Raw genomic sequence first — 26,303 nt, 5'->3', positions numbered from 1 at the left:
AATCGAAATTAGAAAAAAAAATTGCAATCGAATGATAATAAAGCAGTACAAATCAAAATCTGTGGGGTGCAGCTAAGGTTCTTCTTAAAAGGAAATTTATTACTTTTCAATGAATTATTCAAAAAAGAAGCAGCTGAAAAATCAATGAACTGAGGATTCATTTCAAGATATTAGAAGAACAACAATATAAACTCAAAGAAGAGTTTATATGGAAATCTGGTTGAAAGAAAATATGTAAAAGAGATTAATGAAATAAGAAATAAGTATAATGAGAGCAACAACAAGGCAAAATTTGGTATTTTGAAAAGACTCATAAAAGTGATAAATGACTGTCAAGACTACTCAAGACAAAGAAAAGAAGATGCTATTAACCAATATTAGAAATGCAAAGAAGCATCTCTAAGATCCCGATGGTAATAAAAAGATAATAAAAGAATACTATAAATAATTGTATGCCAAACTGGGCGAATCCCTAGAAAAACCAACCCATGAAAATTGGCGTGAAAAAGAAACAGAACAATATGGATAGCTCCACAGCTATTTTTAAAAAATAGAATCCCACAAAGAAAACTCCAAGCCTGTCAATTTTACCAAACATTTATTAAAGAAAATGCCAGTCTGATACAGGCAGGGAATAAAGGAAGAGGGAGCATTTTTCAACTTATTTCATGAGAACAGCATTAACTTTCATTTCAAAATCTGACAAGAACTTTACAGAAATAAAATGCAGGCTAATATCTCATGAACATAGATGTAAAAATTCTAAACAAAATATCAAGAAACGAATCCAGCAGTAGGGTTGGAAAATACATTGCAAGCAAAAAGGGGTTGAACATTGAAAAGATCAATCAGTATAATTCATTATAAAACATAATAAAGGACAAACGTCATATCATCTCAATAGATACAGACAAAAGATACTTTGGAACCAAACGCATTACATTTCCACCACAAAACATATGAGTATTCTCATTGAGTAAGATCCAAAAAACCAAACCCATTGCCGTTGAGTTGATTCCGACTCATAGTGACCCTATAGGACACAGTAGAACCGCCCCATAGAGTTTCCAAGGAGCGCCTGGTGGATTTGAAATGCCAACCTTTTGGTTAGCAGCTGTAGCTCTTAACTACTATGCCAGCAGGGTTTCCTTGGGTAACATAAAAAAAAAAAATAGAGACTGTAAATTGCCCTACATTTGTTCATGTCCAGTTTTGCTGCCAAATTTGTCCATGGTCTTGGCTGAGGGTGCTTCTTCAGGGACATGCTGTCAGCACACATGTGTATTCTGATTTAGGAAACACGATAATCTCAATATTCTGGTCTAATCTCAAGTGGAAAGCCAGGAGCACAAATGAAGCGATAGGAGGGACCCATGCCGAAACTTGACATTTTAAAATGCAAATCTGATCATTTTCTTCCCTACTTAAAGCCCAGCAGTGGGTTTAAGGCCACCCTTCCCTCCTCACTTGTTTAACTTCCGAGCAGGGCACTGGCCTTCTTTCCACTTTTCTTCCCATGTCAGGGCCTTTGCATAAGCTCTTTCTTCAATCAAAAGCTCTACTTTTAAATGGGTATATTTAGATAATTTATGTAAAATAAAATAAATAATAAAAAATAATCATTTAATAAATTTGCCTAAGTTGTATTTATTAATAACAGCATAACTATATGTTGTCATTCTATGTATCATTCTATGTAAGTCTTCTTAATATTTGAACTCCTATGTTGCCCTCTTAAAATGTCTTCTGTTATAGGAACTGTATTTGCTTCTTTAGCCTTTTAAAAGACTTGAAGAAAAAAAAATCCTTTTAAAAATTCAGTTTAATATCTTAAAATATTTTACAATCATTCTTAATTTTATAGCTACTGAATTAACTGCAGTTTGGGGCACCAATTTTTGGAAGACAAGCTGTATTGCTCCTTTGGACTACACCATTTGTTTCTTCCCTTAACTTTAGACAATTTAAGATGTGAGGAGTTGGCCACTCCTCCCTTTTTTTTCCTTTCTATTTTAGGTTGCTTTATTTGCTTTTAGGCATTACTGCTTTCAAATTTTAAAGCAAAATCAATCGCTTTTCTTATAGTATTTGGAAGTTATTACACAGAGCTCGGCAGTTCGAATCCACCAGCCACTCCTTGGAAACCCTATGGGGCAGTTCTACTCTGTCCTGTAGAGTCGCTATGAGTCGGAATCGACTTGGGTGGCAACTGTTTTTTTTGTTTTATACCAGTGTATTTTATCCAATCATAGTATCTTCGGTATCTTTGAGCGCTCTTGGCAGAAAGTGTCTTGGTTGACCAATGTTCCGAGTTTGGACAGTATGAATAATCTTTTTGTTGCCGTACCACAGAAAAGAAAATTTGATGTGGCACGTCACTTTTTGTTTTTTTGTAATTTTTGTTGTGCTTTAAGTGAAAGTTTACAAATCAAGTCAGTCTCTCACACAAAAACTTATATACACACCTTGCTACATACTCCCAATCACTCTCCCTCTAATGAGACAGCCTGCTCCTTCCCTCCACTCTCTCTTTTCATGTCCATTTCGCCAGCTTCTAACCCCCTCTACCCTCTCATCTCCCCTCCAGGCAGGAGATGCCGACCTAGTCTCAAGTGTCGACCTGATCCAAGAAGCTCATTCCTCACCAGCATCTCTTTCCAACTCAGTGTTCAGTCCAATCCCTGTCTGAAGAGTTGGCTTCGTGAATGGCTCTTGTCCTGGGCCCACAGAAGGTCTGGGGGCCATGACTACTGGAGTCCTTCTAGACTCAGTAAGACCATTAAGTCTGGCCTTTTTATGAGAATTTGGGGTCTGCATTTTTTATACCACTGCTCTCCTGCTCCCTCAGGGGTTCTCTGTTGTGTTCCCTGTCAGGGCAGTCATTGGTTGTAGCTGGGCACCATCTAGTTCTTCTGGTCTCAGGATGACGTAATCTCTGGTTCATGTGGCCCTTTCTGTCTCTTGGGCTCGTAATGACCTTGTGTCCTTGGTGTTCTTCATTTTCCTTTGATCTAGGTGGGTTGAGACTCATTGATGCATCTTAGATGGCCGCTTGCTAACGTTTAAGACCCCAGACGCCACTCTTCAAAGTGGGGTGCAGGATGTTTTCTTAATAGATTTTATTATGCCAATTGACTTAGGTGTCCCCTGAAACCATGGTCCCCAAACCCCCGGCACATCACTTTTAAGTCACCCCTTTCCACTCAGTCTCCAGTGGAAGATACCACCCCGTGGTCTTCTGGCATTGCTAGTGAGAGGCGAGAAATCCAGAGCTAAACTGGATAGCTTATTCCTTTGAACATGACCTGTATTTTCCTGCCTGAAAACTTGCCAATTTATCTTTGCCTGTTGTTTAAAACGTTGAATAAGCTATATCTTGGAGTTTCATTTGATGTTAACTTTTCCAAACTCTGTTGGCACAATTTTCAATCTGTGATTTTTTCCCCCAAAATCTAGAGTTTTTCCTTTTTTAAAAATTAATTCTTCTTTTGTTCTTGTGTATTCTTTTTGACAACTTCTGCTGTTTGAGGGTTGCATCTTTTTGTTGTATTTCCATGTTGACAACATCTTCTGAATTGTTTTCATACCTTTATTTATTCCTTTTTCATCCTGAAATGACCTAGAATTGTGAAACTTGGCGGAATTATAATAACAGATAAGCAAGAGACTTTATTTTACAGATCATTTGTTGGTATTTGGCTGGCAAAGCCAGAAATCAGATGGAATTGGGAACCAAACTATCCTGTCCCTTTTTACATGAGATCCCTAGGCTTACGGTGACCCTATAAGACAGCATAAAACTGCCGTATAGGGTTTCCTATACTGTAATCTTTGTGGGGACAGATCACCAGGTCTTTTCTTCCATGGAGCCACTGGTGGCTTCAAACCATTGACTTTTTGGTTAGCACCGAGTGCTTAACCATTGTCCCACCAGGATTCGTTCCCTTCCGTTTAATGAAGGTAAGTAGACACCTACGACCTAATGCAGACTAGGCCTAGGGGTTTTCAGAAATTGCTCATGCATCTTGCCAGGTGTGTCAGATTTAAGTTTGGGACAAGGATGGGCAGGCAGTTTCTTGAATAGGAAGAGATGAAACAAAAAGTAACTGCCATTTTAGTCTAATATGAGGCTGTCAAACTCGGGTAACTCCAGGCACAACTTGCACTCCCTCATTCTCCTTGCAGTGGATGGCCTGAAGACTTAGTTTTCCAGCTTCTTCAGGACACATTCCCACGGAATCAAGCAGTCAGTCATAATTCACTGCAGCTCAACATTGCATCTCTGTATTAGTTTCCCTCTTTTTCAGCTTCACTCCCCTTGTCCCTTATGCCTACTCCCCAGGATTGTATTGATAAGTAAAAGTAACAGCACATAAGCCCTCTGTTTCAGGCTCTGCTGTTTGGGAATCCAGGCTAAGTAATTGGCTTTCTGAACCTCAGTTTTCTTATCTTTCAAATGGGGATGGTGCTTCTCATCCAGTAGATTGTTCAGAGGCTTAAATGAAGTAATGTACATAAAATTGTCTAATGGATTTTCATGTTCTACATGATGAATTCATTACTCTTTAGTAGACTGCCCAAGAGATGCAAAAGTGTATTCTGCAGGGAGAATTCATGTAGGGTGAGTGTTACCTAAACCGTGAGGAAGACTTGGCTCCAAAGGCAGGCAGAGCAATACTAGAATTTTCAGGGAGACCACGGGCCAAGAATAAGTGGAGAAGGGTTCCTTGTATCTGGGGAGGAGTGGAACTGAGAATAAGGAATAGTTCAAAAACACTGTGTTCCAAGGACCATGTTGGGACTAAGTACTTAATATACTTTATATAACTCTTGCTTTCCAAATTGAATTCAGTTATCACTGAGACATTCAGACTCATGTTTACTTAAAGTAAGTAAAGCACCAGGCCCAGATTTAAAGAAACATTGGCTTATCCAAAGTTCCCTGTCTCTTGGGAGATGGTGATGGCGGCTAGAAATTTGGAGAGGTTGCAGAGGCTCAGTGGTAGAAGAAAGTTTCTCTGATTCCATGTCTTTATAAGCATCTTTGCCTTTTTTTAAATTTTTTATAACTTTATCTGGACTGTATCCAGACTGGGTTGCCTGGCTCAATGGCTGAATTTCATGAACTAACCATGGAGCTTATTTGCAGCTCTAGTTTTATATTTTATTGGACCTTCACGCCCAGGTGTTGAGGATGAGTCCATTTCCCCAATCACACATTTGTCCTGTGGCTCTGGCCACATCTGTAAGGGTTAGAGGTGAGGAAAGGGCAGGTGTAGGATGAGACCTTCTTCCTCCATGTGATTAATTTTCCTCCCTACTTCTATTGCAGTTTCAGAGCTTGTGAGATGGCAGATGCAGGCCTAGGATTATGACCAAAGCCCTGGGGTTTGGGAGGCAGCTGGTGCCATAGGAATCTGGATATTGGAGGCTGTCTGCCACTCCTGACATTGATGGAGGAAAGGGGGAGAACTGAGATCCTCCCTGTGAGAAGGGGCTGGGCCAGGAGAGCAAACCAGGAGAGGTGAAGATGAGGTTGCCAGAGTATATATCCTAACCCTCTCTCCTTCACCCCTGCTCTACTTTATTTTTTTTATTGTGCTTTAAGCGAAAGTTTACAATTCAAGTCAGTTTCTGATACAAAAACTGATACACACATTGTTATGTGACCCTAGTTGCTCTCTCTGTAATATGACAGCACACTCCTTTCCACACTGGATTTCCTGTGTCCATTCAACCAGCTCCTGCTCCTTTCTGCCTATTCATCTCTCCTCCGGACAGAAGCTGCCTATTTAGTCTCATGTCGCTACTTGAACTCAGAAGCACAGGCTTCATGAGTATCATTTTATGTCTTATAGTCCAGTCTAATCTTTGTCTGAAGAGTTGACTTCGGGAATGGTTTTTGATCTGGGTTAACAGAGAATCTGGAGTCCATGTCTTCTGGGGTTCCTCCAGTCTCAGACCATTAAGTCTGGTCTTTTTACTAGAATTTGAGTTCTGCACCCCATTTTTCTCCTGGTCCAACGGGGACTTTCTGTTGTGTTCCCTGTCAGGGCGGTCTGGTTCTACTGGTCTCAGGCTGGTGAAGTCTCTGGTTTATGTGGCTCTTTCTTTCTCTTGAGCTCATATTTTCCTTGTGTCTTTGGTGTTCTTCATTCCCCTTTGCTCCAGGTGGGTTGCCTGCTCTACTTTTTACTTATTCTTGGCATATGGGAAGAAAACAAAATAAAATGAGTTGTCTCTTTTCCTACCAACAATCACCAAGTGCATCTTACCAGAGCATAAGCTTTTCTTCCATCCCTGGTAAAAAAACAAAACAAAACAAAAAAAAACTGGGGGGAAAACAAAGGAGAAGGAAAGTAGCAGAGGAAAAAAAAAAAAGAAAGACGAGAGAGAGGGAAGGCGGTGACAGAATGGTTCAAGAGCCATTTGTACCCTTCAAAAGAAGAGTGTAAAATTAATGCCATCAAAAGAACAGGCACTTCATCTCCTTCATTCTCCATGCCTTCTTCATGACATTAAGTTCTTTTCCTTCCTTTTTTCAGCCTGATTGGGTGTAGGCAAGAGTTCTTTTTCACCATCAAGAGTACTTAGCACCATCTTACTCTGAGGGAAGAAAGGGATGAAGGTAGAGGAGATAGGCATTTTCTCTTGTTCCTCTTTTGCCTGAAGCACTCCCCTCTCTGCCTTCTTCAGCCAGCTTTGACTAGGAAAGGCTGGCCCTAACCACGGAACAAAGCATAGTCAGACTCACCCTATGTTTTAAACAATGAGGAATGTCCTTATTTGCCCTCCTCTTTTTTTTTTTTTTTCAGCAAACACCCCTTTAGACTCTCTCTTGTCTCTCTCTCCACATCCTGTTTGCTGATTCATCAAAGCATCAGAACTGATCTGAGTTTTCTGTAGAGAAACCATATAGGGTTCTTCCCTCACAGGATCAGACACAGATTCAGGAGCAGACACTCTGCATTATGAAAATGGATATATCATCTTTTCCAGGAAGAGTCATGAGGATCCGTGACAAGAGAGAGCTTGCGATTTCCATGAGCTATGCCTCTTGTTTATCACTTACGCCTAGTGCCTAGCACCAGCACACAGCAAGCTCTCAATTAATTATTATTTTTAAAGAAGAGCTCCAAGACCCACAAGAAAAAGAAGCTTTCTGGGGAGAAACAGAAGAGTGCTATCTGATGGTTGTAATAACTGAGGAGAATTTCCTCGAAGATGATAAATTAGCATATTCTGTGTGCTGGTGGTAAATATCTGGGCATACAGAAATTTAGAGGTAGGCCTACATTAGGGGTCTCCAGATATCTATGATACTATCAATAAAAGTTATTTTGAGCATTTATGAATTTTTAAATTATATGTTTATAGTACTGAATTAATATATTTTATGTATAATAAAATTTAAATAAAAACATAAATTTTTAAAGGATGCAATAAAAATAAATATAAAAAGAAGTTATAGTTTTTTTCCTACATTCTAATGGATGATTTTAAGGCTCCCCTGAGTTTAGTTAGCTCTTCCTATTCTAAAAGAAAGTTGGTAGGGCTTCAAAGAGGAAGAAAAAAGAGCCCAGCATGAAATATACTGAAGGGCTATGGATGGTTCTATGAATTCTAACCTACACTTCAAGTGACCAAGAGAATCTCTGGCTCAATTTTATCCCTAAAATGCCTTTTTGTTATGACTGTAATTAAACATTTCAGCTAATTACATGATTATTACTATTTCTGCTAGGAAACTATAAGGTTCTTAAAGGAAGGGATATGCTTACGTTAACATATCATCTTGTTAACCATATAACTTGTGAAGAGTCAGAAAGCTTTTCTAACATTGTATTAGTTAACTTTTGCTGCTTAACAAACCATCCCAAAGCTTAGTGGTTTAAAAAATAGCAAACATTTATTATTTAGCTCACAATTCTGTGTGTTGGCTGGCTTGGCTGGGCTGGATGGTCCAGGATGGCTTATACCCTACCTGCCACATGACTGCAGACCCATGAGTGAGCCTCGCTGATATCAGCCAAGCCCAATCCAGAGTAGCAGAACCATCCAGCCGGGTTGTACATTCCTAAGAAATAGGGAATGTTGTTTTAAGCCACTAAGTTTTGGAATGGTAGCTAAGTGATACAAATCTTGTGATGGTTCTATAGTGGTCAAGCAAGTACTATCACTGGAGAAGTCATCACATGGTCTGTCTAGGGATGGGATCAGGTACAGGCCCTCAGTTTGAAACTGTTCTTGAAATGACCAATTGACTTGATAATGTCCCTGGACTCTGCTCAGGATCTTTTGCTTTTCATAGGTATTAATTTTTTTTCTAATTTGTAATTTTTCAATGTTATTGACTATGTTTTCTTTTTCTTAATGTACCAAAGATTAAATTCTTATAAAGTCAGACCTGTCTGTCTTGGATTCTGTCTTTGCACCTTTGCTTTTAAGGCTTTGCCACCCTGATATTTAATAAATATTTTGTTGTTGCTCTTATTGCTGTGATGGTTAAGATTGTGTGTCAACTTGGCAGGGCCATGATTCTCAGTGTTTTGGCAGTTGTATAAATGTTGTGATCACTTCCATATTGAGATCTGACATGTGATCACCCCCATGATGGGATCTGCTGTGAGTAGCCAATCAACTGAAAGGGAGTTTCCTTGAGTGTGTGGCCTACTTCCATTTTGCCTTTTGTCCTAGAGTCCTTGCACACGACCCTAACTCCTAATACATGGCTCTTCTGGGAGTCAACGGAAAGGTCTTCTCCTGAGCATCAGACAACTGTTGGCGTATCTGATGCCACCTCCAGCTGTTTCTTTCCCTTGAGTTCCTTAGATTCTTGTCCTATGAATGCACAGTTCTAGAGACAGCCAAGGATTGGAGGAATTTTTTTTGTGGGGGGGGGGGGCAGATTTGGAGGTTTCCCCTCTGTAGCTTCCTTCTTTCCACATTTTACCCCTGTCTTAGTCATCTAGTGCTGCTATAACAGAAATACCAGAAGTGGATGGCTTTAACAAAGAGAGGTTTATTTTCTCACAATAAAATAGGCTGAAAGTCCAAATTCAGGGCATCAGCTCCAGGAGAAGGCTTTCTCTCTCTGTCGGCTCTGGAGGAGGATCCTTCTCATCAGTTTTCCCCTGGACTAGGACCCCTTCTCTGCACAGGAACCCCGGGTCCAAAGGACACAATCTGCTCCCAGTGCAGCATTCTTGGTGGTATGAGGTCCCCCTGTCTCTCTGCTGGCTTCTCTCTTTTATATCTCAAGAGATTGCCTCAATACACAATCCAGTCTTGTAGGTTGAGTCCTGCCTCACTAACACAACTGCCGCCCATCCTCCCTCATTAACATCACAGAGACAGGATTTACAACATATAGGAAAGTCACATAATACCAGGAATCATGGCCCAGCCAAATTGATACTCGCATTTTTGGGGGGACGTAATTCAATCCATGACACCCCCCTTCAATTTCCAGCTACTCTGGCAGTCTTGAAATCCAGTCTCTGACTTCCAAGCCCAGAAAATTTGTTGCTGTCTCCTTGGCTGTATCTCCTGTGCACTACTGAATTGGGGAGCATCCTCAAAGGAAGCACCGAATAAATGTGAATCTCACCCAGCATGATGTACTTCTTTCAAAGATCAAATTCCTTTTAGTTTCTGCTTACTTTTGGTGCCTCTCCAATGTTTTCAAACAGTTGTATCAAATTTTATTTAGAGTTTATCATTGTAATCAGCAGGAGAGTCAGTCTGGTATAAGCAGTTCTACCATTATTGGGTGCCAAAACATGGATTTGTTTCTTTGAATATTTAACCCATCGAGAATTTATTCAGTTGTATTTTGTATGATAAAACTCTGTTTTCTAATAATTAATTATTATGGGTTGACTTGTATTCCCCTAAAATTTATGTTGAAGTCCTAGCCCCTGTTACTATAACTGACCTTTTTTTGGAAATATGGTCTTTGAAGATGTATCATTTAAGTTAACATGAGGTCATACTGGAGTAGAATCGGTCCTAATTCAATCTGAGTAGTTTTTTTTTTTTTTTTTAAGTGTTTTATAAAAGAGCAGAAGAGACACAGAGTGACAGATAGAAGGATGACGGCCATCTGTGTACTGAGTTATGCTGTAGTTGAAAGTCAGGAACACCTGGGGTTACCAGAAGCTGAGAGAGATAAGAAAGGATTTTGCCTAGAACCTGCACAGAGAACATGGCTCTGCTGACAGCCTGGATGTGGACTACTAGCCTCCAGAACTGTGAGAATAAATTTCTGTTCTTAAAAGCCACCTAGTTTGTGGTGTTTTGTTATGGCAGCCCTAGAAAAATAATAAATTAGCTGTCTCACATGATTTATTAATTCATCCTTTTAGTAATGATCTGAAATGTTATTTTTAGCACATATAAATATACATGTATATGTATAAATCACACACACACACATTTCTGGGCTTTATGTTCTGTTCTATTGCTCTTCTTGAGTAGTATCCTACACTGTTATGCCTTATAAGTCTTGTACCCTTCTGGGGATAGCACTTTGAACCATTTTCAAATATGCCCATTCTTCCTCTTCTAGACTTCGTTTCTTAAAATTTGTATTTAAATTTAACTGTAAAATTAATTTGTAAATTTCAATTGTGCTTGAATTTAAAATTATCCATTACATAAATACTTTAAAATGTATTTGTGCAGAGATAATCTCTTAACTGAAAGAAAAAATAATCCACTCTATCTTTTGTATCTCTGTGTGGTGGGGTGATGTTTTGAAGTGTTTATTAGTTGTTTTACCACTCTTTCCGCACCCTGCCAGTGCTCCTGGAATTCCTTTACTTAGAATTCCCAACAGTCTCATCTCACTCTCCCCTATCTTTAACTTGTACAGCCAGAAATGAGACTCCCACTGCAGAATCAGTAGACAAAGGCACCAAATACTTGGAAGTTAATTTCAAAAATGTTTGGTCCATGTATAAGACAGGAAGATTCAGACACACACTTGCAAAACAAGTTTTTCTGCTTTTGGAGACAAAAACATATCACAATCTGGTGAAGAAGAAGAGGAGGAAGCAAGAACTGCTGACTCAAAAATATTTATGAATGTCAAGTCCTGCTGATTGTTGTCCTGCTTATTTCCCACCAATGAGGCCCACACTCCTACCCAGTGAGACTCCCTTGAAGAAGGAGGAAGAGGAAGAGTAAAAGGAGGCTGCATAAAAAGAGATTAAAGGCAAACTCTTACCTCTTATTTCCCTTGAGCTGGTGGTTAAATCCTCAGAGTTCCCTTCAGGACTACTCTAATTTTCTTCCCCAGCTTCCCCTAAAAAGCATTTGTCTCTAGATGATAGCATGGTGGCTGAGTTATACATCTGGGAAGGCATTAAAGCAGAAAAAAAGATGAGCTAGTCTCACGAGGAGAGCTCTGATTAGGGCCAAGAACAGAAACTGTTGTGGTAAACCCAAGCTACTAGGAATTTGAAGAGATGGGGTTGGGGCATAGGCTTTGTATTTCTACAGAATATGGGCTAGGACCTTCAACCTAAGTTTATTTTCCTCTGAAATGACAGAATTATTCCAAATTATATGTGGATTACACAACTATTGCAAATGATGTTAATGAGACTTTGAGCACCACAGGGAATTTAGGATAGTTGTTATATCCGCTCTGCACGTAGTTCTACAGCCTTTTCCATTTGCCCTGATTTCACAGTCCAGGGTCTTCTAAACTCGTATTCCAGCCCACTTCCTTCCAGCACTCAGGATCCTACAGCACTAGACCTTCAAACCTCAGAGTTTTCGGAAAAATACAGCTGCAATAGTGCTCCCTAAGCTCCCAGAGAACATAATATGGCTATTCTTCCATTGCTTAATCCTAAACGGAAGCTGAATAGAACTGAGAACTGATGACTATATCTGTGAAAAGAGATGATGGAAAAGCTCAATATCATCAGTCAGAACAAGCCAGGGGTTGACTGAAGAACAGACCATCAATTGCTCATATGCAAGTTCAAGTTGAAACTGAAGAAAATTAGAACAAGTCCATGAGAGCCAAAGTATGACCTTGAGTATATTCCACCTGAATTTAGAGACCACCTCAAGAATAGATTTGTCATATTGGACACTGATGACCGAAGACCAGGCAAGTTGTAAAATGACATCAAGGACATCATAGATGAAGAAAGCAAGAGGTCATTAAAAAGACAGGAAAGAAAGATAAGTCCACAATGGATGTCAGAAAAGATTCTGAAAGTTGCTCTTGAACATAGAATAGCTAAAGCAAAAGAAAGAAACGAGTAAAAAAGCTAAACAGAAGATTTCAAAGGGCAGCTCAAGAAGACAAAGTAAAACATTATAATGATATATGCAAAGACCTGGAGTTAGAAAAACAAAAGGGAAGAACATGCTTGGCATTTCTCAAACTGAAAGAACTTAAGAAAAAATTCAAGCTTCCAGCTGCAATAATGAAGAATTCTACAGGAATAATATCAAATGACACAGGAAGCATCAAAAGAAGATGGAATGAATACACAGTCACTGCACCAAATAGCGCTGGTTGATGTTCAACCATTTCAGGAGGTAGCATATGATCAAGAACCAGTGGTACTGAAGGAAGAGGTCCAAGCTACACTGAAGGCATTGGTGAAAAACAAGGCTCCAGGAATTGACAGAATACCAACTGAGATATTTCAACAAATGGATGCAGCACTGGAAGTGCTCACTTGTCTATGCCAAGAAATTCGGAAGACAGCTACTCAGCCAACCGACTGGAAGAGATCCATATTTGTGACCATTCCAAAGAAAGGTGATCCAACAGAATGTGGAAATTATCAAACAATATCATTAGTACCACATGCAAGTAAAATTTTGCTGAAGATCATTCAAAAGTGCTTACAGGAGTACATCAACAGGGAAAAGCCAGAAATTCAAGCCAGTTTCAGAAAAGGACATGGAACAAGGGATATCATTCCTGATGTCACATGGATCTTGGCTGAAACCAGAGAATACCAGAAAGATGTTTACCTGTGTTCTATTGACTATGCAAAGGCATTTGACTGTGTGGATCATAACAAATTATGGATAACATTGTGAGGAATGGGAATTCCAGAACACTTAATTGTGCTCATGAGGAACCTCTATGCAGACCAAGAGGCAGTCATTCCAGCAGAACGAGGGGATACTGTGTGATGTAAAATCAGGAAAGGTATGCATCAGGGTTGTATCCTTTTACCATACTCATTCAATCTGTATGCTGAACAAATAATTCAAGAAGTTGAACCATATGAAGAATTGGAGGAAGGCTCATTAACAACCTGCGATATGCAGATGACACAACCTTACGTGCTGAAAGTGAAAAGGACTTGAAGCACTCATTGATGAAGATCAAAGACCACAGCCTTCAGTATGGATTACACCTCAACATAAAGAAAACAAAATCCTTACAACTGGACCAGTAAGCAACCTCATGATAAATGGAGAAGATACTGAATTTGTCAAGGATTTCATTTTACTTGCAACCATAATCAACGCCATGGAAGCAGCAGTCAAGAAATCAAACGATGCATTGCATTGGGCAAATGTGCTGCAAAATACCTCTTTAGAGTGTTAAAAAGCAAAGATGCCACTTTAAGGACTAAGGTGCACCTGACCCAAGCCATGGTGTTTTCAATTGCCTCATGTGCATGCAAAAACTGCACAATGAGTAAGGAAGATCAAAGAAGAGTTGATGCATTTAAATTATGGCGTTGGTGAAGAATATTGAATATACCATGGACTGCCAGAAGAATGAACACATCTGTCTTGGAAAAAGTACAGCCAGAATGCTCCTTAGAAGCAAGGATGGCAAGACTTGGTCTCACATACTTTGGACATGTTATTAGGAGGGACCAGTCCCTGGAGGACATCATGCTTGTTAAAGTAGAGGGTCAGAGAAAAAGAGGAGGACCCTCAGGGAGATGTATTGATGCAGCGTCTGCAAGAATGGGCTCGATCATAGCAATGATTGTGAGGATGGTGCAGGACTAGGCAGTGTTTTGTTTTGGTGTACACAGGGTCGCTATGAGTTGGAACCAACTGAATGGCACCTAATAACAACACTAAACAATTGGTTTGGACTCTTCAAAAACAGAAAAAACCTGTGTGACGGTTCTAGATTTTAAGACTTATATATAGCAATCAACTGCAATGTGTGCACTTGATTTGATCCTGAATTAAAAACAAACAAACAAACTAGAGGATCATTAGAGAAAACTAGATATTTACTGTTTTGACCTTTGCAACTCAAAGTGTGGTCTGCAGCCAGCAGTGTCACCATCATCTGGGGGCCTGTTAGAAATTCAGGACCTCAAGCCCTAGCCCAGATTTGCTGAATCAGAATCTGCATTTTCATAAAATCCCTAGGTGACTTGTATACACAGTAAAGTTTGGTAAGCACTGTTTTAGATGGTATTATGTAATTATTGTTAATTGTCTCAAGTGTGAAAATGACACTTTTGCTGTGTCAAAAATGCTTTAATTCTTAGGAGACATGCTGAAGTATTTAGGAGCAAAGTGCCATGATATCTGCAATTTTCATTTAAATGGTTCAGGAAAAAAGCATAGGAGAGAGATGAAGTTAATGTGGCAGGATACTAACAACTGATGAAGTGCCAAAAGCCTGTTGCCATCAAGTTGATTCTGACTCATAGTGACCCTATAGGACAGAGTAGAACTGCCCCATAGGTTTCCAAGGCTGTAATTTTTTTTATTATTAATCTTTAAGAAAGCAGATTGCCGCAACTTTCTCCGTGGAGTGGCTGTTAGATTTGAACCACTGATCTTTCTGTTGTCAATCAAGCACTTCATCTGGAGCCACCAGGGCTCCTTGAATTAAAGTGAGGCATGTACAAATGTTTATTGCACTATTTTTAAGTCTTTCTGTGGATTTGAATTTCTAGAATTTCAAATGTGGATGTGCATTAAATGGAATTTTCTTAAATGAAAAAAGCTTTGTTGTTTTTAGGCACCATTGAGTCAGTTCTGACTCATAGCCACCTTATGAATAACAGTGAAATGGGGTGCCAGGTCCTTTGCCATCCTCACAATCATTGCTATGTTTTAGCTCATTGCTGCAGCCACTGTGTCAATTCATGTAAAAAGTTATTTGGGGGGAAATTGGCATCTTGACAATACTGAGTTTTCTTGTCTATGAACATGGTATGTTACTCCATATATTCAGGGCTTCGTCTCTGTCCTTCAGCAATGCTGTACAGTTTTCTTCATATAGATCTTATATATTTCTTTTCTTTTTACATTTGCTCTTGAATATTTTATTGTTGCAATTATGAATGAATTCTTCTCAGCCTTATTTCTAACTGGCTGTTGCCAGTGTATATAGGAAGTATGTTTATTTCACAACATTTGTCTTGTAATTTGTTACCATGCTACAATCTTTTGTTTTCCTAATAATTTTTCAGTACATTTTCTTAAACATTTTTTAGAAAGACAGTGATAACATCTGAAAATAATGAGAATTTTATCTCTACTAATATTACTAGAATTTATTTTTTTACTTTGCTTATTAAATTGATTTCTTCTGCAATATTAAATAGTGATCATAGTGACTATCATTGTCTTCTTCCTGACTTTAATGGGTTGGCAGCTAGTGTTTCATTGTTAATCCAATATTGCTTTTGGTTTCTGTTATAATCTTTGTATCATAATACACTAATCATTTTTACTTAAATTAGAAATGCCTGTTAAATTACATTAAGTCCATTTTGGACATATTTGGAAATGATTTGTCTTTTTTCTCTTTCAATTTATGAATGTGATACATTTCTTTACAATAAACTATATACTTGCAGTTTAAAACTAAAATCTCCTTACTGTTGTATATTATTCCTTCAACATAATGTTTGTTATGGATTGAATTGTGTCCCCCCAAAATATGTGTTATAAATCCTAACCTCTATGCCTGTGGTTATAATCCTGTTTGGGGATGAGTTGTTTGTGCTTAGTTAATGAGACAAGACTAGTGTAGGGTATGTCTTGAGTTAATCTCTTTTGAGATATAAGAGGTTAAACGAGCAAGAGAGATGCAGAGATAGGGGAAGACAGATCCAAGCCACATGAAGTTTTCTCAGGAGCAGGAGCTCAGAAGAGACAAGGACCTTCTTACAGAGCCAACGCAGAGAGAAATCCTTTCCCTAGAGCGAGCACCCTTGAATTCGGACTTAACAGCTTCCTAAACTGTGAGAAAATAAACTTCTGTTTGTTAAAGCCACCCACTTATGGTATTTCTGTTATGGCAACACTGGATAATCTTACTAGCATTTTATTTATTTCCATCTATATTTATGAGGAAAATTGGTCCACAATTTTATTTACTTTCTTTGTCAGATTTTGTATCAAAATCTTAATATAAATCATTATATTTCTCATGATAGGTTGACCAATACATGTTGGTGAATTAAACTGAATCTGCCAGTTGTGGTGTTTCACACTCGGGTCCCTGTGTCACTTGCACACGGAATTCCAAGAACACATACCTTTAATATTCTTTGCTCCTGGGTAAGACCAGACAGGAGAAATACCATAATATTATTAGCATCAGCTTAAGCCCACAGGCTTTAAGATACTCCTGGTAGAAATACCTGATAGAAAATATCTAGTTGACTTTTGAAAATCACCTTAATCATATTCCATTACTACAAATAAAAACTAATTGAATATAAACCCTCCCAGCAAAATGGACAAAAGATGGTTATTCAAATAGAATTTTTAAGGGAGGCAGAAAAATTTAGTGTGAGTAGGAAAGACAATGCCCATTTAAATTAGCTCTCAAAACACCATCACAAATTGTAAGTAGATATAAATGCTTTCAAGGCTGGTATTTTTTTACTGTCTTGTTCATCTTTTGTTCCAAGTCCAACCCCGTGTCTCACAGCTGAGAAGCCCTCAGCAAGCACGGGTTCAATGAATGAATGGACAAACCTTGAATGAATGGAGAGATGATTGTTCAGGGTCCTTCCACACGTTCAGTTGATCTGTCAGATAATCACTTAGATGTCCTGAGTGCTCACATGTCACCCTACAGAGCACGGGGGCTGAAGAATATAATTGAGAACCACACAGTTCCACCCTCATGGAAAGAGGTTGGACTATGACGCTAAATAAAATTCATGGGTTACACAAGCTATTAAAGCACTACCCTGCTAACTTAATGGTTGGTGGTTCGAGTCCACCCAGAGGTGCCTTGGAAGAAAGTCTTGGTGATCTACCTCTGAAAAAAATTAGCAATTGAAAACGCTATGGAGCTACTCTGACACGCATAGGGTTGCCATGAGTTGGAACTGACTCAATGGCACCTGGTTCCAGGAGAGGCTGTGCTGGTGAGACGGGACACCTGGGCCCTCTTACGCTAGCGCTGCCTCCACTGTAACCAGGGCAGAACAGACAGCCCCTTCCCAGGGAGGGCCATCACAGCTGCCATGATTTGTCCTGTGGCGACTGCTGATGTAGGTGCATCAGGCAGGCTGGCTGACTGTGGCTGAGAAGCAGGACCAAGTGAAAATCGACTGTGTGGTACATGTTCTAGAGGGCCAGGCATTGTGGCAAATGCCAAGGCTGTTTTCCTGAGTGAAACCTGGAATTCAGGAACTTGCTTATGTGAGTATGAATAGCTGTGTTTGGCAGGAGTGGACATATAAACACGGGTCTAGAGGTATTTTTGAACTGATCTAGCCTCTGGGGTGTAGCAGGCGTCCCCTCTCTGTTCCATGCGGTTTGGCAGTGGATACTGGGGAATCTGGCATGAAAACAGAACTCAATGATCTTTGAGGTGACTTTGGAAAAACTGCCAGATCTGAAAAAAAGATGCACTTATGACCCAGCTGGTTCTCAGCTCTTGGAAAGAGCATTTTGTGAAAAGCCAATGACCTAGGGGCAGGTGTGGCTCCATCCCTTTGGTACATTGGGACATCCAGTCTATTATCATGTCCTTTTATCCTAAATATAACTTGAATATGCCTAATTTTCTCTACCCCACTGCCACTATCCTAGTCCAAGTCATTGTTATCTGTACCCTAGACTTCTGCGGTTGCTTTCTCACTGGTTGACAGGTGCATTGCAGAGTTCCAGGAAGTGACATTTACATTGCAGCCTAGGTAAGCACAGCCTCTGGAACACAACTGTACACACACACAAAGGGTCACAATGACTAGGTGCCCTGGGGGTCTCCCAGCACAGTGGCGCTGCTGGTCTCCCTCCTGCTTTCTCCTTCCTCTGATCTGTTTTTCCCTTTATTTATTTTTATTTTTGGAGTATTTCAAGCATATAAAAATTTGAAGAGTAATATAACATACACCCATGCATCCAACTTTTTCTTATCTTAATATTTTGCAACATTTTTTGGAGTTAGGTGACCTAAATGTGTATAATGAAATATATCACACTCTGCATGTCCTTCTAGAAGTGACCACTATCCAAAATTTTGAGATAACCGTTTCCTTTATAGTTTTAACATATGTATGTGGATCCTTAGTGTTTCGTTTAGTTTTGCCTGTTTTTTGACCTTTATATAAATAGAATCAATCTGCATGCATTGTCCTGTGACTTGCTTTTTTTGCTTAGTAATATGTTTTTGGAATTCATCTATGTTGTTGCAGGGAGCTGTATTTCATTCATTTCACTGCTTTCCGATTCATACTTCACACTGCAGCCAGAACAATCTTTTAAAGGTATAAGTCCAGTTATTCATCACTCCACTGCATAATACCCTTCAGTGGCTTTCCAATACTCTTGGAATAAAATTGCAGACCCCTGGAATGGCCAAAAGGAGTCCCTGGGTAGCACAAATGGTTAAGTGTTTGATTACTAACCCAAAAGTTGGTGGTTTGAACCCACCCAGAGGCACCTCAGAAGAAAGGCCTGGTGATCTGCTTCCCAAAGGTCACAGCCATGAAAACCCTATAGAGTGCAGTTCTACTCCAAAACACATGGGGTCACCATAATCCACTCTATGGCAAATGGCTTGGTTTAGTTTGGTTTAGGGTGACCTAAGAGGCCCTTCATGACCTCACCCTGTGTGACCTGTGACCTCACCACATGTGACCTTCCCTGCTTCCTTCTTGGGCCTCGCCTACTTCCTAGGCTGAGGTCACACCACTACTCTCCTCCCATTTTCTTGATCTCAAGAAGCTCTTTCCTTCCTTCTGACCTTTGCATACCCCTGGAATCTTCTTCCTTCCACTCTTCATTTTTAGCAGGTTATTCCTGCTCATACCACACTCTCAGATTAAGTATCACTTCTTTAAATAGATCTTCACTAAACATTCAGTGTAATTGTTGCTTTTTTTTTAGCTGACATCAGGTCAGCCCCTGACTCACAGCAACCCAATGCACAATGGAAAGAAACGCTGCGCGGTCCTGTGCCATCCCCGTGATCAGTTGCGGCTCAGACCATGTGATCCATAGGGTTTTCACCGACATTGCAGAAGTAGATGGCCAGGTCTTCCTTCCTAGTCCATCTTAGTCTGGAAACTCCTGTCTGGCATCATAGCTGCACTCAAGCTTCCACTAGTGGTGGCTGTGCATGAGCTGCATTGACCAGGAATCGAACCCCAGTCTCCCTCACGGAAGGTAAGAATTTTACCATCGGGCCACCAATGTGAATTAAAAAAAAAAACAAAAACATTGCCGTCAAGTCGATTCCGACTTATAGCGACCCTATAGGACAGAGTAGAACTGCCCCATAGAGTTTCCAAGGAGCACCTGGTGGATTTGAACCGCCAACCTCTTGGTTAGCAGCTGTAGCACTTACCCACTACTCCACCAGGGTTTCCAATGTGAATTAGGTGCTTCTTATTTTGCCACCTGATCAGTCTTTCTTCACGGCACTGATCACAGTTTTGTGTTATATATTTATTTTCATGTTTATTTAGTGTCTGTCTCCCTTTACGTTTCATTGAGGACAGGATCACATCTATTTTGTTCATGATGGCATATCTAGTCCTAGCATAGCCCTGGTATATACTAGGTACCACCAATTCATTATCATTCAATGAGAATTGAAGGCAAGAAAAATTGATGCAGTCAGGACAAAAAAAAAGTGTTTAGATCTCGTATCCTGGAACAATTCTCTGCTGGATAAAAATTGTTAAAAATGAAGGCAGGAAAGCATTCTTCCAGAAAGCCTGCAAATTTCAATTGTGATCAGAGGCAGGTGTTACGCTTTTGTATTTGTCTTATGTGCTGACCCAGAGGCAGTGATGGAGAGGCAACTTAATGTACTGGGAGCTGTGCTATATTTTAAACATAAAATATATAATAACAATAAGTAAAACTTATTGAGCACTCGTGTGTGGGCACTACTTTAAGTGCTTTGCATGAATAAACTGATTTAATTCTCATAATAAGCCCAAGAGGGAGGTGCTATAATTATCCTCCCTGTTCCTTATTCTGACATATCAGAAAACTGAGGCACAGAGAGATGAAGTAACTTGCCAGAACTTATACAACTAGTAAGTGACAAATCTAGGATGTGGACCCAGATAATGTCACTCCAATGCTCTTCACCACTATGCTATAATGCCTCCATAATTTTGTTCAATGAATATTTGTGGCAAGAATAAGCAATGGGGGTCATACTAAAAGTTCAAGCAAAGTGCTACAGGCATATGGAATGAGACAATTTGGTTTTATATGTGGCTGCCTGCTGTAGTATTTCAGACAAGCACATGAGACTTCGGGGAATGGACATGGAAGGACCGTGCTGTCAATAACTAAAGACACGTCAATGGAATATGAGACACACTGGGTACTGGGATAGGGGAGGGTATGGAATTTGGTGTTGATGGACACCAGGTGGGTGTGAAAGGGATGGAAGTTTGTAAAGATAGAGTCCAGAATATGGAGGACCTTGAATAAGAATTTTGGAGGATTTTAAGTTTTTATCAGGGCTTCAACTTAGACAAAGGCATTGTAGTGTTGAATATATAAGAAAGTCCTGTCCTGGCAACAGCTAGAGCTGAAGGCTGGTGGCTGAGGGAGCCTTGGAGGAGGCAAGTTGCAGGGATAGGGTCAGGAAAGAGAACCAGCATCAGTGCTGGGCCTAAGATCAGAGGGGAGGCTGACTCTTCATAACCTGATCACCCTCCCAGCATATATGCACTCTAAAAAAGAGGGGCAGAGACCCTGTGAAACAAATACACTCAAATACCCCATTGCAGCCTGAGTGTGACCAGTGGTGTGGTATGGCCCCTGGTGTGTCCAGTTCCCCAAGCATTGGGTGTTGCAGATTTGCAGCTTGACTAAACATTCAAATGCCGGGGTGATGGGAACAGTTCCAACCTTGGAAAGCAAGGTTGGATTCAATTCCTGCACACTTGTAAGCATTCCATGAGGATTTCTGGAAATTCTTGGGGAGACTAGGATTCCTAGGATCATGTAAGTGAGGGAATCTGAACATATGAGAATTGGGGAATAGTAGTGACTGAACTAAGTCTATTCTCACTGGGTGGTGAAGTCTGAGACATTTGGGATACATAGTTCTCTAGCCCAGATTTTTCTACTAAGCTGCATGGGTAGCTGCATCTCCACTTCGATATTCCAAGGTATCAAAAGTTCAGTGTACAACAACTGAACTCATTTTCTTTCCTCTACACTCCTCTCCTCCACCCGGCTTCCTTATCGTGGTGAAATGGCACCACTTTCTTCCTGTTGCTCAAGCCAGAACCTGTGTATCATCCTTTATTCCTGGGTCTACTTTAATCCCCACATAAAATTCACAAGGTCTTGTCTAGTGTACCTTTTAAATAGCTCTCCAGTCCATTTTCTTTCACTGTCCCCACTCCTGTACTTAGATCAGGCCACCATCATCTCCACCTGAGTTACTGCCACAGCCTCCCAATGGGCTTTCCTACCTTCAAATCAGCTACCCTTCAGATCAGTTCTCCACAGTGTAGCCAGGCACAGTTGTTCTAAAATTAAAATATGAGCATGAACCTACTGCCTTCACCATAAAGTTCAAGGTCTTAACAAGGTATACATCACCAGTTCCATGGTCCCAGAGCCTTGGATCACAGAGGGCACCTAGCATACACACTATAAACAGACGTGGAGTGAAAACTGGACTGAGTTCATGGTGGTGTTGTTAGTGGCCATTGAGTTGACTCTGACCCATGGCAACCTTACGTACAACAGAATGAAACATTTCTTGGTCCTGCACTGTCTTCATGATGTTGGTATGTTCGAGTCCGTTGTTGTAACTATCATGTCACTCCATCTCATTGAGGGCTTCCCTCATTTTCTCTGACCTTCTGCTTTACCAAACATGATGTCTTTTTCAAGTGATTGGTCTTTCCTGATGACTTGTCCAAAGGAAGCCAGCCAAAGTGTTGCCATCCTTGCCTCTAAGGAGCATTCTCGTATTTCTTCTAAGAGTGATTCGTTCATTCTTCTGGCTGTCCATGGTTATTCAATATTCTTCTTACATCAATTCTTCTCCTGTTTTCCTTTTTCATCCTCCAACTTTTGCATAAATATGAGGTGATTAAAAAGCCCATGGCTTGGGTCAGGTGCAACTTAGTCGTCAAAGTAACATCTTTGCTTTTTAAACTTTCAAGAGCTCTTTTGCAGGAGATTTGCCCAACAAGTTCATACTTCCCCTTATAACTTGCTGTGAGCACTAACGAGAACGGGCTCTGACTTCCCTGTGTGATAACACTAGCTTCTACATGTGTTGCAAGTTAGTCATTTGTCCTTTTACTTTTCCTGTGTATTTTCACATTTAAATATTTAACCCACTTATATTTGTTTGTTCATATGATGTGAGGTAAGGATCTAACTTGGTTGATTTCCCATTTGATGGTCAATTTCCCCAAATAACCCATTTCTTTAAAATTACTTAAAATGCCACATTAATCACTTATTAAATTTCCATGTACGCTTTGGTCTGTTTCTTGAATCTCTCATCTGTTCTGATGGTTCTGTTTTTTCTGTTCCTACACCAATGCCAGAGTATTTTATTATTTATGGTTTTATCACATGCACTAGTTTTGAATACATTAAGAGTCAAACTTTTACTATGTGATTTCTTCCATTTAAGTTTAACCCCTCTATCTTAATAACAGAAATTTATGTGTGATGTAATTTGATTTCATATGTATAAACAAAGATTAAATTAAGCAACTGACTATTTTTACATCAATGTAACAGCCACTTACCTAACAGCTTACATGATTTCTTCTGAATCTTCTTTCAAGGGTACTATCAGAAAAGTCACCTTTCTGTAAATAGAAAAATGTCAAATTTACTGTAGGATAATATACTTTAATCACTGAAAGTAATTTCATTCTTACTTATGAGGACCAGTCAACAATATTTATACAGTGTTAGCTTTTGCTTAAACATTAAATGCCAGTAATTCTAGACCTGTATCTCCCCTGAACTTATTTATTTATTTTTTAATCATCTGTGTATAAAACACAGCTTTGGTAAATTTAAAAAAAAAAAAATTTTTTTTTTTTTTTTTTAAATTAAAGTCAGAGAAAAACGTTTCATGCCTAGGTATCATTAGGGTTTATTGTAATGCCTCACTGGAGAATTATTTAATTAATGCATCTATAATTAAAGATTTCATTTCTGTCTCTCACATTTAAACAAAAAATAAACAAAAAACTTAATACACAAAATGACAAGTCATTTCTACATCATTGTCTCATAGTCTTGGTTTTTTATTTTTTCTTCAAGAAAAATAAAATAAAATTACATTTTATATATCTATCAGCACACTGTTAGAGAGTGTGTATAATTCCTTAATAATCAAAATCAGGGTGTAAGAATGACAAAAAACAATTTCTATTTATAGCAGCATAGTTCTTTCACAAACAATATTTCAAATGCAAAATCCTTAGTTAAAGTTGAGCAAATATTATTCAACTGCAGTGAGATGACCTGGGAAAAAAAAATTGCATCGAAATTTATATGACTATCATATGATTCAGCAATGGCTCTGCTCAGAATTTACAGAAATATGCAGCCATATATGTACAAAGATGTTCATTATCATTGTTGCAATAGCAAAAAGTAGAAACAACTTGGAAATTTAACAATGGATGAAAGATTTAGTGATTTATGGTACCCATACAACCAAGTACAATATAAATGAGTTGTAAAACAATATATTTAGTTTTATCCTTTTTTTTTTTCAAATTAAACCGAAACCAAACCCATTGCAGTCAAGACGATTCTGAATCACGGCAACCGCTCATGTGCAGAGTAAAACTACACTCCATAGGGTTTTCAAGGCTGTGATCTTTCAGAAGCAGATAGTCAAATATACTAAAAACATTCTCTATGTATAGACTAATGTAACCAGATGGAGACCACTTTAGTTTTTTAGAGGGAGAGACTTTTTTTTTTTTTTTTATCTCAATAAGGCAGCCTGGGCTGCCTGTGTTCCTGTGTGGCATGCATGTTGACTAGCACCAAGGGTTCATGACCTGCCCTGTATAAGGCTGTAAGAGAAACTTGTAATTCAGAAGAAATGAAAGTTGTCCTAGAGCCTTTATTCTTTGGAGTGTAATCCAGTGTTTGTCCATAGCACAATATTTGCCATTTCTTCCCAGGCATTGTTGCTTGTTCTACTTTGAACCTTAGTGAGATGATCTCCTTCTGGGATTTCTTCTCACATTAATTTAACAATACGGATTTGTTGTCACCTTTTGCTTTCTACCAAAATCATCATCTGTTAGTGTATCAGAGTCTCCTTTTTCTAAGTTTTGCAGCTTTGACTGACATTGTAGTAATAAATTAAGGCCATACATGGTGACTGAATGTTCAAGGTTCTAAATAAATTCTTCTTAATTAGTGTCTATCTCCAACTTTTTATAGACAGCTTCCAGACATGATTTGGTACTCCAAAGTTTATCCATGATTCATCAAAGAGAGTCCATAATCTCGTCTTTTTCTTTATCCTTCAAAATTCTTCTATTTTATCAGTTTTCTTAGTTCATCAGGATCCTTTTCCTCTTAACTGACGACTTCTACTTGTTAAGGATGGAGAGATAATAGGCATTAGTGTGGAGACCGAAATGATCATATGCACAGCTATTCTACTCCCTTATCTTCAGATCCTGGAAATCCAGATTGTCTTCTTGTGTATGTTCTACCTGCAGACGCAAGAAAATGTCCTGAGGTCACGGGCATTTCCTTCATTGGTTCTTTGAGGCCAAAGGCAAATACTCTCTGAGTCTTTCTTTCTTGCCTCAAGATACCACCCACTAATGGAAACATCCATCTTGGAAAATTTTTACTCGTGGGCCCAATTTTAGACAGGATGCTAATAGTGAAATTTATATTATTTGGGTAAATTACAAAGCTTGTAGCTGTCCAGGGCACACAAAGTCTGGGACAACCTGCTGGCTGCTGCAGTTGTGTTATTGTTACAAAGCAACCATACTGTCTGCCAGAAATTGTTTAAAATATCCTTCTTTTTCCCCCCAGATCTGACAGAAAAAATCCTTTCAGTGTTATAGCTTGACTCAGTTTAACAGCTATACATTCCCTTTGTGAGGGAGATTCTTTGAATATCTAGCAGCAAGGGCCTTGCCCATTGGCACTCTGGGTGTACTGTCTGGTATCCCCTGTTGGGGTGGTGCAAATGTTTAATGCGCTCAGCTACTAACCTAAAGGTTGCAGGTTCAAGTTCACCCAATGGGACCTAGAAAGAAAGGCCTGGTGATCTACTTCCAAAAAGTCAGCTGTTGAAAATCCTGTGAAGCACAGTTCTACTCTGACACACACGGGGTCACCACGAGTCCGAGTCTTCATGCGTTGGAGTCGAATCGATGACAGCTGGTTTTATCCTCTGTCCAACTAAGAACACTGCACTGTGGGTCCTTAAAAAAATGTTTCAAGGAGGAGGCAAGTATTTCGCATAGTTTTTCGGTGGTTTATGCTGCAGCCTTGTAGAAAATGGAAGCCTGTCCAATAAGCAAGAAAAGGGCAGTGCAGAAAACTCTTGTTTTTTCCATCAAATACTGTCATTTCTTACTTTCTGTGCCTTTATTTTCTTCCAGCTTGAAGTATTCCCGGTGTCTTCCACATATATCTTTATCCCAAACCTCTCTTCTCTGTTTTAATTCCAAATAGCTCATTATCTACTGAAAAGGACACATGACTGTTTTGTAGATACCTCAAAATCAACCTGACTAAAACTGACCTTGATATTTTATTGTAGATTTACTCTTTCTTATCTCAATCAATGGCAACATCATTCATTCAGTTGCCCAAACCAGGGGCCAAAATATCAGCACCACCTCTCTTACTACTGATGT

The sequence above is a fragment of the Elephas maximus genome, chromosome 10 (assembly GCF_024166365.1).
Source record: "Elephas maximus indicus isolate mEleMax1 chromosome 10, mEleMax1 primary haplotype, whole genome shotgun sequence".
Classification (NCBI taxonomy): Eukaryota; Metazoa; Chordata; class Mammalia; order Proboscidea; family Elephantidae; genus Elephas; species Elephas maximus.
The sequence above is the reverse complement of the archived record's forward strand: the minus strand, read 5'-3'. Positions refer to the sequence as shown.